Source organism: Myotis myotis, unplaced genomic scaffold (genome assembly GCF_014108235.1).
Source record: "Myotis myotis isolate mMyoMyo1 unplaced genomic scaffold, mMyoMyo1.p scaffold_m19_p_18, whole genome shotgun sequence".
Classification (NCBI taxonomy): domain Eukaryota; kingdom Metazoa; phylum Chordata; class Mammalia; order Chiroptera; family Vespertilionidae; genus Myotis; species Myotis myotis.
Window position 1 is genome coordinate 9,890,528 of NW_023416322.1, and position 11,871 is coordinate 9,902,398.

Below are 11,871 nucleotides of genomic sequence, written 5' to 3' on the forward strand. Positions count from 1 at the left end.
TTGCTGTTCCAAGCCGGCCGCTCCGAGAGGCCAGCTTCCCACAGGGTGGCCGGGAGGTGCCACATGGCAGAGCCAGAATTTGCACCTGGGCTGGCCTGTCGCTGACACCACGCTCCGGACTCTGCTCTACACTGTCCCAGTGTGTGGGGTGAGAAAATGGAATTAAAGTCCTTCAGGTTTATTTGAGTTGTAAGCTTCTATGGCTGGAGACTTAAGCTTGAAAGAGGGGAGAAAGAAGTAGAAATCACATGAAAAATAAGTCAGGATTCCATGAAGGCTGGAGGACAGGCTCCTTTCTTTCCTCTTACCTAATTCTTCTCTCCTTCTCAAAGAAGCCTTTGTTATATTGTCTTAGATTTGGACACGTGAATGTGTGTGAGTGTGTGCATATGAGTGTGTGCATATGAGTGTGTGTGTGAATGTGTTTGTGTATGTGAAGGTGTGTAAGTGTGTGTGTATTTAAGTATTGAATGTGTGTGTGAATGTGAGGGTGTGTGTGTGTGTGTGTGTTGCAGGGGCAGGGCAGCCAGAGATGGTGAGGCATGCGGCTCTCCCTCTAGTTAGGAAAGGCAGGGGTAGTGGCATCACTTCAGATCTCTGGAAAGTCTCTGGGGGTCATTTGTGCCTTCACCTCCCGTTTGAAATGAATAAAACTATTGAAAAAAAAGACCGTACCCTTTTATGTAATGATGTTTACTTTGAATTTATATTAGTTCACACAAACACTCCATCCATGCTTTTGTTCCGGTCCTCCGGTCCAGTTTAAGAACCCATTGTGGCCCTTGAGTCAAAAAGTTTGCCCACCCCTGGTGTAGACAGTGAAGGGGAGAACACTGGCCGGGGAGGGGGCAGAAGGCTTGGGCTCTGATGTGGCTCTGTCACTCTTTACACCCAGGGCGCATGCCTTGACTTCTCCATGTCTGTTTTCCATCTGCTTCCTGCCTGCCAGGGGCCTGGGCTTCCCATGGGATGGGCTTGGGGAATTAACAAGTGGACTCAGATGTAAGAAATCCCCCGCTTTCTCTATTCCCTTGCCCTCTTGCATCAGCACTGGGACGTCTTGAATGGCACTGGGTCTGAGCCTGCCCCTCGGAGAAGGTCACTACGCCAGAGCAAGTGAGGTGGACGTACTGGGGCGGGGCCAGTCTGGAGTGAGTAGGTGGGCCCACCTGTGGATGTGCCGTGTGGGCCAGAATCAGGGACTGTGACCTCTCCTCCCAACCCTTTGTGCTAATACAGAAACCAAAGAATCACAAAGGGAGAACAGGCCTTTCTTTTGGAAACAGGAGTGGTGCTAACACAGGAATTGCTTCTCCTGAGATTTACACGGGGCCCAGGAGTGTGTGCTTTGCAGCCAGGAGGGGGAGAGGAGCCAGGAGCTGGGCTCTGCATCCTTTCTGCCCGTCTCCTTAGCGTGTGCCTCCTGGGTGTTTGGGAAGTGTCAGCTTTGGCCCATAGGGCTGACCCCTCTTTGAGCCGGGTGTTCCAGGTGGAGACAATGTGGTAGAGCAGTTAGCCCAGAGGACCCCAACCAGGATAAGGCTCCCAGGCTCTTCTCCCCGCCCCAGGCAGCATGGCCCTGCCCATCTTTGTTTGCCACCCTGCCCTGTGCTTTCCTCTGCTACTAAACCTACAGCCCTACAGCTATCACCCATGTCTCAGCCAATCAGCTGTGAGGTCCCTGAAGCAGGATGTTGTTTTGTTATCCTTTGTGTACTTGGTGCGAGCACAGGGTCTGGCCCATGGTAGGTGCCAGGTACACAGCTTCCTCTTTACTATATTGGGATGGGCATAGCGGAGTGTCCCGGGAACCTTGGCTGGAGCTGGAGAAAGCAAGGCTAAGGAGGCTGGTTGGGGCACAGGCGAGGACTCAGAGGGCTAGGCTAGGGAGAGCAGCTCAGGGAGGCAGGAACCATCTCTTCCACTTTCTTATCATTTGAGATTTACACACAGTAGCAGCTGGGAGCTCAATTGTAAAAATGAAATGTATCTTAATAAACACTGCCTTTATAATTATTCAAAGTATGGCTATGCATTTTTGGGGACATCCTATCCTATACTACTATAATAAAAGCCTAATATTCTAAGTGTCCAACCATTCGTTCATTTGACCGGTTGCTATGATGTGCACTGACCACCAGGGGCGGGTTGATGCTCTGAATGGTAGGTTAGCTTGCTGCTGGGGTCCGGCTGCTGGGGTCCAGTCTGGGCGAGATGGGCCGGACACTCCCTGGGACCCTCCTGCGGTCCCCCCGGCCCTGATTGTGCACCGGTGGGGTCCCTCGGCCTGACCTGAGCCCTCTCGCAATCTGGGACCTTTCGGGGGATGTCAGAGAGCCAGTTTCAGCCTGATCCCTGCAGGACAGGCCAAGGGACCCCACCGGTGCACGAATCCATGCACCGGGCCTCTAGTATAATATATATGTATACACACACGTGCTCACATGCACGCATGCACAAGATGGCAGGGAGGTGGGCAAAACCCATTTCTATCTTTCTTTAATCCATAAGCCATGTATTGAATAGTTGACTCTTTCCTCGTTGATTTGAAATCACTGTCCTCTCTACTCAAAATTTCAGAATCTAAAGGGTCAGAGGCAACCTTAGGCAAATTTCCTGATGCAATTCCTTATTTAACAAATAGCGACAACAATATGCTTTTTATCAACATATCTCATAGGATTGATGTCAAACTGATACAAGACAACAGGGATGAACAATTTGGGGAAAATCGAGACCCTCTATTTTTATATCAACAAAACAAGGAGAACAACACAAATAGCAGTCAGTCATCCTATTTCTCAAGGCTGTGAAGAATGGCAGCCTTCTTGGTATAGTGGCCTCACACTGGCAGCAGTTCTGCAACTCAGACCAAAGAGTGGCCACAGTCTTGTGGGGGCTGCACTGGAGCGTCAAAAGGAAGGCTAAGCGATCTGGGCTTGTTGGACTCAGGGTCCGGCCAGTTGACATGCAAACAGGGCCACTTGGGAGGGAGCAGGCAGGCTCATGATGCAGGCAGAGAAGGTGGGATGGTGGTTCCCTGGAGCAGCGCAGTGACTGTCCTGATGAAGAATCCCTTGGGAATTGGCTTCCACTCGGCCATTAGTAGTTACTATTCAAGGCTGATAGTGGGAGTTTCATTTCTTCTTATCCAGGACATCTAGTGCGTACAAAAGCTTCCCCAGCTTGAAATTTCTAGTGTTCCCTTGAATAACCTTTCTCAGCTCCCTGGTCAGAGACTTCCTTGGTAGCTATGCTGCAATAGGTCCGGTCAACACACAGAGTCTGGAATCACGTGAGGCTGGCGGGGGGCGGGGGCGGGGAGGGGAGCAAGAAGACAGGGATCTTTGCCCCTGTGCTCTTCTGGGATCCTCTGACTTTGGACTTGTGCCTGGGGGGCTTTAGCATAAAGACCTGGTGGCCGAAGGAGGCACGTTGGGCCTGGCCCCTTGGTCAACTCAAGCAAAGCTGGTGTAAACCCGACTGGGTGCTCTTCACGATCTAGGATCGTGGCAGGCAGATGCTAGAAACCACAGCGGAAGGGCTGATAGTTGGACAGCCAATGTGGAATTCCCCTTTTGCAATGGGGCACCGAATCAAGCAGTTTGGATTTTCCTTGGGGGACAAACACTGTGATCTGTAACTTGTCACATGAGACATTTGGCTGGCAGGAGCCAGGACACCAGGTGTGGGAGGCCTTGTTACCCAAAGGATTTAGCTGTTTCTACTCGGCCTGCATGACCACCTAGAACAGCGAATGGGCACAAACGCAGTCTCGCAGCTCCAGTGCTGTGAGTCTGCTGGGAGTAGGTTTACTCAGCTCTCCTCTGGGTGACTGAACAGGGCTGGCTGTGTGGCCCTGCGACTTGTGTGGTCATATAGGGTCCCATGCTTGTAAAGCCTCGCCCTTGCTCTGCGGTCACTGTCTTGAAATTCTTAATTGCTGAACAAGAGGCCTCACGTTTTTATTCTGCGCCGGGCCTGCCCCAGTTTATGTAGTCAATTCTGTATATGAGACTAAACTCATCGCATTCTTTCTCTGGCCTCACCTTCACCCAGTCCTCCCTAATCCGTAAACGGCACTACCATCTAACCCATCATACAAGCCAGAAACCTAGAAATAACTTGCCAGTTTCTCCCTCCCCCTCTCCAACTTATGTTCAATCTATTTCCATGTCCTCCAGACTTTTCTTCATAAACAACTTTCTAATCTGTTTATTTCTCTCCATTTCCATCATCGTCAACCATTGTCTGGTTCAAGCTACTGTCTTCTCTCTTCTGGGCCCCACAGTAAATGCCTAATTGATACTCTCACATTCATTCTCTAAACTGTTCTCCACTTTGTAGCCAGAGTGACGGCTTCCAAACACCAACCCCCTACTTAAGCCCTGCAATGGCTGCCACTTGCCCTTCCTGGGTAAGGTTCCTTTAGAACAGTGGTTCTCAACCTTGGCTGCACATTAGGATCACCTGGGAATCTTTTTAAAATCCTGATTTCTGGGCCTCATCCTCCGGAAATTCTGTTTCTTTGTTACTAATGTTGTGGCCCCACCTCATAACAAAGAAACAGAATTTCCGGAGGATGAGGCCCAGAAATCAGGATTTTAAAAAGATTCCCAGGTGCTTCTAATGTGCAGCCAAGGTTGAGAACCACTGCCTTAGAATATGTGCAGACAGAGCAGAGTTTCGATTGGTTTCTGGACACGACTGCAGTGGTGTTAAAAGGCATAGTTTGCATGCCCTCCCACCACAGTGCCCCTGAAGCACCTCATCTCCTTCAAGAAACTTTGCGAGCAGAGTTGAGGTTCTTCTAACCTCTATCTGTAAAATGTGCCTCTGACTATAATTCCCATATTCTTAATACTGTCATCAACTCCGTGAATCAGCTGACTCTGTCTGTTTCTTCTGCTTTGACTTTCAGCATTTCCAGCCTGATTGGCTTTCCTCTTTTTCCCCCCTGATGGTCCATGCTCTCTCTCCTACCTCAGGGCCTTTGCACATGTGGTTCTCCCTTCCTGGATTGTTCTTCTGTGGGGAGCCGGCACGGCCATGGCATCCTCAGCCCCAGGGCGCCTTATGTACCATGCCAGCTCAGCCTGGGTCAGTGACCCTGAGTGGGGGCAGTGAAAGGCTTAGAAAAGACAGACAAGAGAATGAAAGCTGGGTCTCGGTGGGACGCTGCTCCTCTGATGGAGAGAGACAGCGCCCACGCCCACAAGCTGTGTCTTTATTTTATAGCAGACGCCACGAGGCAAAGTAAGGGCGTGATCAAGATGTTTACAGCATTCTTGTGAGTTTCACTCCTACTCAGCTACATGCACCTGAACTCTATCACTCAGGTGCGTGGGGCCACGTGTTCGGACCATAGGTTCAAGCTTACAGCTACAGCTGTGGGCTATCATTGTGCTGGGAGGGCTGGGACTTGCATGTGGCCATGAGAGGACTGCGCCCTCTCAGTAGTCCAAGGCTTGAACCTGTCCAAACACTGTGGCGCTCTCCACATTCTTCCCCTTCTCTTCATCCTTCAGTTCTCAGCGAAGATGTTATTTGCTCCAGTGAATTTTTTTCTACTCTCCGGTCTCGGTCTTCTGGGTGTATCTTCTCAGAACACCTTGCTCCTTTGCTTTTTGGTGCCAAGGTCAATGTATAATTATACATGTGGGCATTTGGTCACTTGGTTGATCTCCATCTCTCCCATTAGATTGCCTTCCACAGGGGCAGGGCCCCATATCAGTCTCTGATCATCATTGTTTGCCTAGTACTTGGTACAATTTTGGGCACATCCAAGGTTCTCGCTAAATATTTGTTGACTGACCGACTGAGTGTGTGCTTTCTAAGCTTTTTGTAGCTGTAACTGGCTATATGTTTGTTTCCTGCCTCATAGAGATAAAGGATGGATTCACTTGGGGAAGCAGCTACGCTCACACAATATGTGCCCATTCTCATTTAGCTTTTCTATTAAACATACACATACAATCTAATTACTATCCAACATGCTTCCATGCAGATGTTCACCAAACATCCCATGGTTGTTGGTGTGTTAAAAATGCCCTCTGTCATAGGCTGTCAGAAGAGAAAGGAACTTGGATGTTAGTTAGCCCCTACTTCTCGTTTTACAGGTGAGCAAACTGAGGGCCAGAAGAGAAAGTGACTTTTCCAGGCACTACAGTTAGTTCATCGATTGTCTTTGCATTTTTCTTCTCAAATTAGTATTTAACTCCTTGACTCAGATGAATATTAAATTACTCTGAATTCTCATGGCCAGCACCAACAATTGGGGGAGTTGTCTAGGATTTGTGCAGTGCGTGGGGTTGCAGTGGTAAGGAGAAGTTGAAAGTCTGTGAAAATAAGTTTCCACCTGTAAAATAATTCTGACTCTACTGTGGACTGTGTTTGAGAGCTGGAGACTGGGTGAGGGTTGCGTAGAATTTCTGTCCTAGGGAAGTATTTCAAGCCTTAGCACACATGCAGACAGAATATCATTCCTACTGTTACCGTTTGTGATAAACATCACAAATATTTAGGGAGAACCTTGGATGTGTCCAAAAGTGTCCTAAAGCTCTAGGCAAACAATCACGGTCAAAAACTGATTGTGGAAGGCAATCTAATGGGAGAGATGGAGATCAATCAAATGACCAAATGTCTGAGAGACAGAAGTTGGGTTAAAAGGCATCGTTGGGTGTGCCCCGAAGCACCATCCATTTCAAGAAAACGTATTCAAGAGATCGGAGAGCGAAATGCTTCATTTTGTCTAATCTGATCTTTATCTCTAAACTATGCCCCAGGCTCTAAATCCTCAGCCACACTCCTCATGTTTCTATTGTGTGCTTTACACACATGTTCATTACAGGGAGAGCCTCCATCCTAGGCTCAGCCCGGATTCAGGCCACCTCTACCGTGACTATCCTGTACACGCAGCCCTAGGCCATGCACTCTCCCAGGGAGGGGCTGGGAGTGTGCAGCTGTGTCCAGGGTGGTCCTGGATTCTCTAAGTCATTAGGGGTCAGGACCCCTTTTCATACTTAAAAAATGTTCAGGACCCCAAAGAGCTTTTCACTTATGTGAGTTATCAATATTTATCAACTAAGAAGCTGAAAGTGAGAAATTAAGAAGATATCTATTATGACATCTTAAAGCAGTGATAAAAACCCACTGCATGTTAACATAAGTAACATCGTTTTTATGAGAAATAGCTGTCTTCTGCAAGCCAGAACGCATTTAGTGAGAAGAGGGGCATTGTGGGACAATTGGTTCCAAAGCTCTTTAAACATCTGCTTTAAGAGATGACCTTGTGTTCTTTCATCTGCCTCCACATTTGGTCTGTGGTGGTATGCTGTTTAGGTTGAAGTATATCAAGAAAACCCCGTCTCACATAAATGTATAGTTAGGAAAGGGAGGACCTTTCAGGGGTCCCTGCAGCACCCTGTGGGAAGCGCTGGCCTGTGTTTAACAAAAATCTCTGGGTGAGGATGAGTAGGAGGAGGGTGATCAGAGGAAGGGGTGAGGGATACCCCCCAGGGCACCCGGCCTGGATGGAGAAGGGGGGTGCCCTCTGCCTCACTGTTGTCTTCTTCAGTCAGAGTTTCCAAATAGCCGATGTGGTCCTTCAGTGCAGCCGCCTGTGAGCATCACGTATGTCACGGAAGCTGAAGTGCCTCCTCACATGCAGTGTTTGTGGTTTCAAGTCAGAAACCATGGGATTTTGGGGGCTGACGTGCCGCGTCCTGCCTATTACGGTAAGCCCCTCTCCAAGGGGCCCCGGGCCTAGGACCAGGCTGTAGGGGCTGAGGGCAGTCAGGTGACGCAGGGCTATTGGAGGGACTCTACTACAGGTTTATTTTGGGTTCTACCTTTCACTTCCACTTTTAATTTAATTTCTCTCTCTCTCTCTCCTTCAATTCTAAGAGGTAGTTAAAAACCCCTGCTTTCTCTTTGGTTAGCCTTGTACTTTCTCAGTTTTCAGAATAACCTACTAAATAAAAACAGACATTTTTCAGTCCAACTGGCCAGGATTGATCCAATCAAAGTGATACGATTTGCTTTCTCTTCTCTTCTCACCTCATACAAAATTGAGTGGCATATGCAGTCAGGGGGCTGTTACTGAGCTGGCTACTGAGGAATGGCTGAGAAGGTGGGCACCGTTTCAGGAACTGGGCCGCACATTTTGTGCTCAAGTTAAACCTTGCCCCCAGGATGTCCTGTGGACTGTGGGAGACTCTGCAGAATAAATGGGAACAGAACCACTTCTCCCCCGAGCTGGACCAAGAACTCCTGAGACCCTAAGATGCTTTAACCTTCAAATGTAGCTCAGAATAACACAGCACCCAACCTACTAATTAAACCAGGACGTCCAATGAGGCTTGGCTACTTAAAAAAAAATAAAAATAAAAAAATAAATATATATATATACATTAATATATATTTTATTGATTTTTTTTACTGAGAGGAAGGGAGAGGGATAGAGAGTTAGGAACATCGATCAGCTGCCTCCTGCACACCCCCCACTGGAGATGCACCTGCAACCAAGGTACATGCCCTTGACCTGGATCGAACCTGGGACCCTTCAGTCCGCAGCTCTATCCACTGAGCCAAACCGGTTAGGGCAGAGGTTTGGCTACTTTTGGTGATTGTATCGATGCTTAAATTTTTTTTAAACAAAAAATTGCAGAGAATCTGTGCCTTGGCTTTTGGGTGATTGGGACTGTTCTTAGGTGTAGTAAGGTCAGAAGCCTCAAGCAGGAGGTTGGACATAAATTGGTGTCAGGGAGTTGACTGATTGCAGGAGAGCGGCTGGGAGCTTGCACGGAGCCTCTCTTTGGTGCAGACCTCATCCACCTCTGACAGCTAAGGCTAGATCCTCAATAGCTAAGCACCCCTCGCCCCCACATTGCCAACCCTCAGTCCCTGGGTCCCGGTGTTCAGTTACTGCAAAGCACATCACGTGCCTTGCCCCTGGGCTGGTCTTTGCAGTAGGGTATGGTGGTTTCCTGTGTGGGCCCTGGAGTCAGGCTGACTGTGCAGCTTGGCTCTGCCCCTCACCACTGGTGTGGACTGTGCTGGACATGATGACTGGCCCTGTCGGCGGTTGTAGGGCTTAAATGGAATGTCCACGAGTGCTTAGATGAGTGCCGGGCACATCGCAAGCTGCCAGGACCTCTGAGCTGTGGTTGCTCATGCTTTTCCATAGCAACGCTCACCTGCTGTACAGCGGATGGACCTCCTCATGGACCCGAAGACTCGGGACAACGCCAGGGTCTCCACCTCAATACTCTGAGGGTGCTACCTGGGGACATGGAATCAAGCTCACAGTAGAAGGAGCTCTGACCTGGGTGTGGAGGAGAGCCCTAGCCAGCTCTGGACCTTCCACTGTGAGATGCTGGACAGTTCCTTTCTGTCCTTCAGCCTGACTTTTTTTATTTTTCCCATTGATCTTTAGAGAGAGTGGAAGGGAGTGAGGTGGGGTGGGGGTGGGGCATGGGGAGAGGTGAGAGAAACACATGGACTGGTTGCCTCCTGCACATGCCCCGACTGGGGCTAGGGATCAAACCGAGATACATGCCCTTGACTGGGAATCACACCTGAGACCCTTTGGTTCGTGGGTCAACGCTCTAACCACTGAGCACCCCGCTAGGGCAGCCTTGCTTTCTGCATCTATAAGTGGAAGGCTTGACAGAGTTGCTTTGCTGAGGTACTTTCCAAATCTAGCATCCTAGCTGTTATTCCCCCAGCTGTCCTCCCACCCTGCCCCAGCTAGCCTCCCTGGCAGGAGTTAGTTGGCATGCGTGGTGCTGATGTATACTAGTACTTTCCCTCTCTGCCCAGCTGCTGGCTCAGCGGGGCCCAGGCCCCTTCAGCACTTCCAGCTCACAGCCCTGGAAGCACCGCTCTGTAAGAGGAACAAAACCTTTCCCTCGCGCAGCGTGTGCGTGATGAGTTCACCTGTATTTCCTTCTTGCAATCCTCGCCCCTCGTGTTCTCGAGGTTGCAGTTTCGTTGTGACTCAGGCCTGCTGAGAGCAGTGGAATCCGAGGGCCTCCGCTTCGCGCGGGAGGACGTGAGCTGCCTTTTCCTCAAGAGCAGGGCTGGGGGGGTGGTGGTGGTGGTAAGGGGGGTGGTAGGGGCGTGGGAGGGAGGTGATCACCTTCCGGAAGTGGATTTCTCACATTGACTATCTCTGGGAGGAAAGAATATTACTGGAAAGCCCTAGAGATCGCTTGCCATCTCCTTCAGGAGGGCGTTTGTGTTCTTAAGAAATTATGTGCCCCGTGTGGTAAAATGTCTGTGTGGTTCTGGTGGCTGCTGCCAGGCAGACCAGTGGCCGCCGGGAGGAAGTGTTGGTGGTGTGGTTGGCTCATGGCAGGAGGCGGGCGTCAGAGGGTCCCCGGGTGGAGGTGACCATGGCTGCTGGATTCCCATGGCAAAGCACGATGGGGGGCTAGATTGCTGCTTCAGCCCGGGGCTGCCTGGTGCTCCTGGCTTTGAGCAGTGAATGAAGCCCCTCAGCCGGGTCCCACAGGAAAAGAGGAGAAGGGAGGGATGACCAGCACTGGAAACGGGCTTTTGACCACTGTGTGAACCTAGCGTGGGCGAGCACTCACCTCGCGCAGGCTCCAAAGAAGCAGGTTCACAGGTCCCGTGAAGACAGCTCTGCGGTCAAGTCCACGGAGGACCCAGAGAACAGAAACATACAGAGAGTGCAAAGAATACACAGGCCACCCCAATTCAGAAATGCCTGTGTTCTATAGATGCAAGTAGCATCTATGGCTTCCTCTTTGCCCTTTCGAGGTGGGGAACCCTTCACCTCAGGATGCTGCCTCTGGGAAACCCTTGATGAAGTAGCCAGTAGCTTCCAGAGCCACTGGGCTCCGACTCGGAGTTGCAATGAGGAAGCAGCAGCCCCTTAGGTGTGCTGAGTTCCGTGGAGGACTGGCGGTGAGCTGAGACGGGTGGGGAGGAGGATAAGTCAAGCTGGGCAGAGGGAGGAGTGTTAATGGGGGGGGGGATTTCACATGAGGGTCCCCCCAGAAGGGAAAGTAGACAATAGGGGGGTCTCAGGGAGAGGGAGTAGAGTGTGATGGGTGGTGATCCAAGACAACTTTGTTTATTTCATATGTTGCCTATGGCAGGTCACATGTCCAGTAGGCGAAAGAAACTCTCTTACTTGTAGACCCCAGCTCCCACAAACCTGGACTGAGTTTGTAAATCTTATAGACCCCAGCTCCCACAAACCTGAACTGGGTGTGGTGTTACATATGATTTTTTTAAAATATATTTTTGTTGACTTCAGAGAGGAAGGGAGAGGGAGAGATAGAAACAGTGAGAAAGAATCATTGATTGGCTGCCTCCTGCACACCCCTACTGGGGACTGAGCCCACAATCCACGCTTGTGCCCTGACCGGGAACTGAACCATGACCTCCTGGTTCATAGGTCGATGCTCAACCACTGAGCCACACCAGCTGGGCGTGAACTGAGTTTGGTGCTATTGTAGGATAGGAGCAAATCAGCATTTATAAAATGAATTTCTGTGAAGATATTGCTCCAGGTTCCAAAAAAGTGACTCACAAACATCTGTGCTACTTGCACTGATGTGCCCGGTCAAAGGGGCTGCAAGAGTTGGCTATGTGTAGGGAAGAGGTGGTGATAGGGCCTTGGGGCTAGGGCTGGAAGGGAGGAAGAACAGGTCATCCTTAGCAGGTGTCATGAGTAAACTGGTCTTGTGGCAGCTCTGCCACTGGAATCCAGAGCTCCATGTCCCCCTCCACCAAGGAAACCTTGTCATATCTGTATGATGAAAGAAGTATTAATACCCATCTCCTGGTCATGAGCAGAAGGGGGGATGAAATGCTTGTCCCAGTGCCGGGCGGTAGTGA